The sequence below is a fragment of the Athene cunicularia genome (assembly GCF_003259725.1).
Source record: "Athene cunicularia isolate RWA chromosome 1 unlocalized genomic scaffold, athCun1 chr1_part1, whole genome shotgun sequence".
Lineage (NCBI taxonomy): Eukaryota > Metazoa > Chordata > Aves > Strigiformes > Strigidae > Athene > Athene cunicularia.
In genome coordinates this window covers 13,348,964-13,354,963 of record NW_020799091.1, presented here as the reverse complement: position 1 = coordinate 13,354,963, position 6,000 = coordinate 13,348,964, and positions in this window count along the sequence as shown.

Genomic DNA, 6,000 nt, shown 5'->3' with positions numbered 1-6,000 from the left:
GCTTTTATTTATAACCAGTGGGACACAGCACTAAAGCACATAGATAACATTCCATAGAATACACATCCAACATACACAGTAGCATAAAATTCCAGAGATCTATATGAGAAGTGGGTTTTTCTTGTATTTGAACTTCTTATCACTCTGTTCCTAAGGAACTCTGAGAAAATAACAAGGGCTATCTTGTTGACATCTTCTACTTTATTACTAATGTAATAATGTTCTGTTTATAGAGGCATATTTGTCATAGACAGCCAGCTGTGTTTGTGTAACAGCCATTATATTGATTGTGATCGTTCTAACAGGAGGAAGTTTTAGCTTCATTTTAAAAAGACATGACTTGTTAGCTTTAGTGATTTAGTTTACAATTCATCAAGAATAGTCTTATGATAGTAATAATGAAAGAACAGTAATAGAAGGAATTGACATTAGTATAGTTATGGAAATTAAGTCAACATTGGTTTATGAAAGGCAGGTCCTGCTTGACAAACCTGATCTCATATGACAGGGTGACCCGCTTATTGGATGAGGGAAAGGCTGTGGATGTTGTTTATTTTAACTTTAGCAAGGCCTTTGACACCATTTCCCACAGCATTCTCTTGGCAAAACTGGCTGCTCGAGCCTTGGATGGGCACACGCTTTGCTGGGTAAAAACTGTCTGGATGGCCGGGCCCAAAGAGTTGTGGTGAATGGAGTTAAATCCAGTTGGCGGCCGGTCACGAGTGGTGTCCCCCAGGGCTCGGTGTTGGGGCCACTCCTGTTTAACATCTTTATTGATGATCTAGACAAGGGGATCGAGTGCACCCTCAGTCAGTTTGCAGATGACCCCAAGTTGGGTGGGAGTGTTGATCTGCTCGAGGGTAGGGAGGCTCTGCAGAGAGACCTGGACAGGCTGGAGCCATGGGCTGAGCCCAACTGGAGGAGTTTCAATAAGGCCAAATGCCGGGGGCTGCCCTTGGGCCACAACAACCCCCAGCAGCGCTACAGGCTTGGGGAGGAGTGGCTGGAGAGCTGCCAGTCAGAGAGGGACCTGGGGGTGATTGACAGCTGACTGAACAGGAGCCAGCAGTGTACCCAGGGGGCCAAGAAGGCCAATGGCATCCTGGCTTGTGTCAGCACTAGCGTGGCCAGCAGGGACAGGGAAGGGATCTGACCCCTGTACTCGGCACTGGTGAGGCCGCCCCTCGATTCCTGTGTTCAGTTTTGGGCCCCTCACTCCAAGAAGGACATTGAATGACTCGAGCGTGTCCAGAGAAGGGCAACGGAGCTGGTGCAGGGTCTGGAGCACAGGTCGTACGGGGAGCGGCTGAGGGAACTGGGGGGGTTTAGTCTGGAGAAGAGGAGGCTGAGGGGAGACCTCATCACCCTCTACAGCTACCTGAAAGGAGGGTGCAGAGAGCTGGGGATGAGTCTCTTTAACCAAGTAATAAGCGACAGGACAAGAGGGAATGGCCTCAAGTTGCTCCAGGGAAGGTTTAGACTGGATATTATGAAGCATTTCTTTCCAGAAGGGGTTGTTGGGCGTTGGAATGGGCTGCCCAGGGAGGTGGTGGAGTCCCCATCCCTGGAGGTGTTAGAATCGGGTAGACATAGCGCTGAGGGATCTGGTGTAGTTGAGAAGGTCAGTGCTATGTCAACCGGACTCTTAAACCCCTCCAGGGATGGGGACTCCACCACCTCCTTGGGCAGCCCATTCCAACGCCCAACAACCCTTAAAATGAACCAGATAGATCTCTTCAGTAGGCTCATATCTAGGTGAACAAATGGATCCTAAATTGCCACCTCTGATAATGTCAGATGTTTAATTTTTTGCTAACTGCGGTAGCTTATTAACACAGAAACCCCAGTTATAATTAATGAAAGGGAAAGCCTGCTTGAGGCAGCCTCACCTAGCAATTGTTATCTACAGTAGTCTTCGTGATAGCAGCAACTATTATTAGTCATCTTATAATGAGGTGAGTGACGAAAGCCAGGAACTCACCAGAGATAGCGAGCATAGCAGGCTGCTTGCATAGCACATATACTGTACAGTATTAATAGCTATGTGAAAGATGTAGCTTGAACTGGACAGCAAACACTTGGCCAGAAGACTGAATTTCTGAAAGGGGAAATAGTTTCCTGCACTAACAGAAGGAACCTCAGAAAGAACCATCAACTGCAGTGACCAAGTTAGATACTGCCTGGTAACTGAGGAGTGAACAAGGCATAGGGCATTCAGTTTCAAGCTCAGATAGACCTATACAAATTGTTTAAGTCTCAACTCCGAAGGCATATAGATACCTCTGGAACTGCAGAGTGATTTACTTCATCTCAAAATGGCTATGCGTAAGACTGTAGGAATAGATACAGAATTTAGCATATCCCTTGGAATACGCTGGAAGTGGGATAGCTCTATAAACACATGGCAATGAAGATTCTGATGTACTTTAGGTATTCCATATAAGAAACACAAATTAACAAAGTAGACAGCTGTTAAAATTATGTTAAAGTCATACTTTGTATTTCATTTGCTTCTAACTTTTATTTTTTTTTTTCCCCCCAGTCTTGTAGCTAAAATTCTAGCTTTAATTTGAATTAAGACTTTTTTGGTCTTTGTCTTACTGTTGCTGAAACCAATAAGCTTCAGATGGTCTGTCTCCAGAGTGGTAAAGTGTGTAACAAAATTATGCAGTGACACCAAAAGGTACTTCCTGGAAAATATGTAAGGAACTGGAGCTATAAATTTTTTATTGACAAGTTGGGCATAGAGTGCCAGGCTTAGTAAGGAGTTCCCTCTGGTGGGTGCACACCAGTATTCTTTGCCACCTGCAAGAAACAGTCTGGAAACAAAATGCTTCAGCCTCAGAATAGCACACTGATCAAATAATCTGTGAAACTGGGCAATTACATCTAAAGTGTGTTTAAAGGGTGAATTCATTCATCTTTTTTTTTTAACAGTTGAGGAAGAATGTTTGAGCAGGCATGTATTAGATATAAAGGGAGTAGTTTTGCAGACATAGCTAGACACATTCTGAGCAAGATCAAGTACCAGGAAACAGCAATTCACTTTTTCAGTAATTCTAAAATTAGACTTCAAATCTTGTATTTAAGGCTTATTGTCAAAAGTTTTTAGCAGCCAGCATGAAATTATGCCTGTGCTCAAGTACAACAGGATCTTCAGACCTACAAACCCCAGTTCCATAATAGTCTTCTAAAGCTTAAAATTACACTAATCCCCAAATAAAAGGATGATAAAAATAAAAAGCTGTCTTTTGACACTCCATACTAGGCACTCTCAACCTGTTTCTTAGTGTTGTCTGTCCTGCCTTACCATCCTATGATGTTTAATCTGCTGTTTTCTTTGCCTTGCAGGTATGGTATATAACACATTCTGTGCTGGTAAAGCACTTCTCTCATTTTTTATTCTTAGGAAAGAATCAAAATTCCTTTTCCCTATTTAAAAACTTCAAGTAGTCAGTGCTCTAACCTTTTGTTTGTTGTTTCTGGTAAGCCTCCTTTAAGCAGGCTCAGTTAGTTTTCCAGGTTGCCTTGCCTCCTTGGATGATTATTCTCCAGACAGTTTTACTAATCATTTCCCTAAACTCTTCTATTTACTTGTCATTCCTGTTGCAGTGGTGAGCTGCTGCTTCCTAAATAATAAATCACTGGTTTTATTGCTGGAATGAAAGAGCAGGGTAAAAATTAGGGGGAATGACAAATGAGAAGCCTGGGAAACAGTTTGCCCTATGTTGTGTGCTTTCTCTCCATCAGCCATTAAATAGCCACTGAACTACTTTCCAGGGGAGAGAGAAAAATTTTTTGCAGTTTCCTGAAGAAAATGTTTGTTAGACCACTACCCTTCCAGGTTCACATCAACAGATGTGAACTTTCCACCAAGCTGTGGATGAGGAAATACTCTCTAAAATTAAATTGGTTTTAAGTGCTTCTGTACAAAAGCATTTGCACAACATGATCAGCTTGGAAAAAACGCTTCTCAGCAGTATGTAAACAAAAAGCTGTGACAGTCCAGGTCTCAGAAGTGCCTCCAGAGCAGTCCCAGAAGACACATCAGTTCAAGTAACAGTCTTAAAGGTGACATATTTCATACTTGGTGTTAGATGTGCATCTTCTGATAAAAACCTGCCACATGAGTAGAAATACTCCTACTTGTACCTTTCAGGTGCTGCAAAATGAAAAACTTAAGGGATGTTCATTACAAGATTTTCTCACTTCTGATGCATTTGCGGTCATTGAGTATTTGGAAATTTTTTTTGTAAATGTCCTCAGCTGGTTTTGGCTTGTTACTTACAGAGCGCTTCAGTTCTACCCCACTAATAATTTAGCACCAGCTTCTAAGTGTTATGGGGGATCATTATACCAAAGTGAATATTATTAAGAGGCATTTCCCATTATCACTAAATAGATCAAGGAATGATCAAAAATCATTCCAGTTAGAAAACACCAGAAAAAGAAGGCCACATTGCTATCTGTAAAAGATAAACATTTCTCTGATGCTGTATGGGTGCTGGCTCCACAATCACCCCTGTGTACCCTGTGCTACACACAGACCTTTATCAACAATGGACCTTTATCAACATTCAACACTTAGCATGCCTTCACTTTGTACAGGCTCTGATTTCAACGATCAGAATTGAACCAGGGAGTTGTCGTGGTCTGTCGTTTGTTACTGGTTTGCTGAGGGAGACATATCTTGTGAGAGCTGCATACATGTGCTTTGTAGTAGTAAAGCATGTGGGACTATCATTGGCTTTATGTCTGACTGATAATGGAGAACTGCAGAAGCAGGAGTACTGAATAATATGGTCTGAGGGGTTTGTCTTCTCTCATGAGATAGATATGTGCCTGTTAATAATTTGCAGCATCAAATTGTAGACAGTAGGGCTAGGAGAGACATGGACATCTTAACCGATTTCTCTCCACCAAGAAAAGTCAGCTGTCCCCTACCCATTCCTACCACTTTCTATCATAGCTGTTCTTCAAGATCTCTGGTGATGGAAAACCTGTTTTTTTCAGATATTTGTTTCCGGACATTCACTGTCTTTACATTTAGAACGTTAATCTAATATTCCTTTCTACAGCCTATCACTTTCTGTCCTGTAGCATGGCATTGCATAGAGATTCAGAACACGTGTCTGTCTAAGCCCACATCCTATCGCTTATTGGACTGAGTATATATTGTTTAATTTTATACATGATACTATTTATTTTTATATATCAATATATAATTTTATAAAAGATATGTCTTGCAAATTATATGTATTATTATGTTATGTATTACATACATTGTATTTTTTATATAGATAAAGAAGAGTAGAAGAATAGAACATCCAAATAATCCTCTTTCCTTTGAAGTATTTTCTCACCATCAAGTTTTAGGAACTTTGGAGCCACAGGTTGCCTACAGATCCCAGACCTGAATGGAGACAAATTATTCCCTTCCTTTTACACCATTGCTTTGAACACTATCTTCCTTCCAGTCTTATCTAGATTAAACAAAATCTACTTGTACTTTATTTCATATCTTCCAGGCCTTTGATCAGCTGTGTAGTTATTCTCTAGACTAACGGCGGTTGGTCTGTGTTGTTTTCCAAGCGCAGGGCCTGTGTCACCACAAGTTTGTGTAACATCAATATTATTTCATACCTACCCCTTCCAAACTAACCTATGCTATTCCCATCTTTTAATGTGTGCTTGCTTATTCCTACATCAGTGCAAAACCTTTTACTTCTTGTTTTTGAATTGCATAGCATTTATTTCAGATCACTTCTTGTCAGACCCAATCAAAATGCTAGCCTTGCTTTCCTCCCATTTTCAATTTCTCTCAGACTATGTTTCTGCAAATGTAAAACATGGAGTTTCTGTTCCATCATCCATCACATTTAATGAATAGATTAAATAATACCAAATCTAAGACAGATTATCTGAGCAAATTTTCTTTATAACCTTTGATAGATAACTACAATTTTCCAACCAACTGTGCTCCCTCTTCATAATTTCATT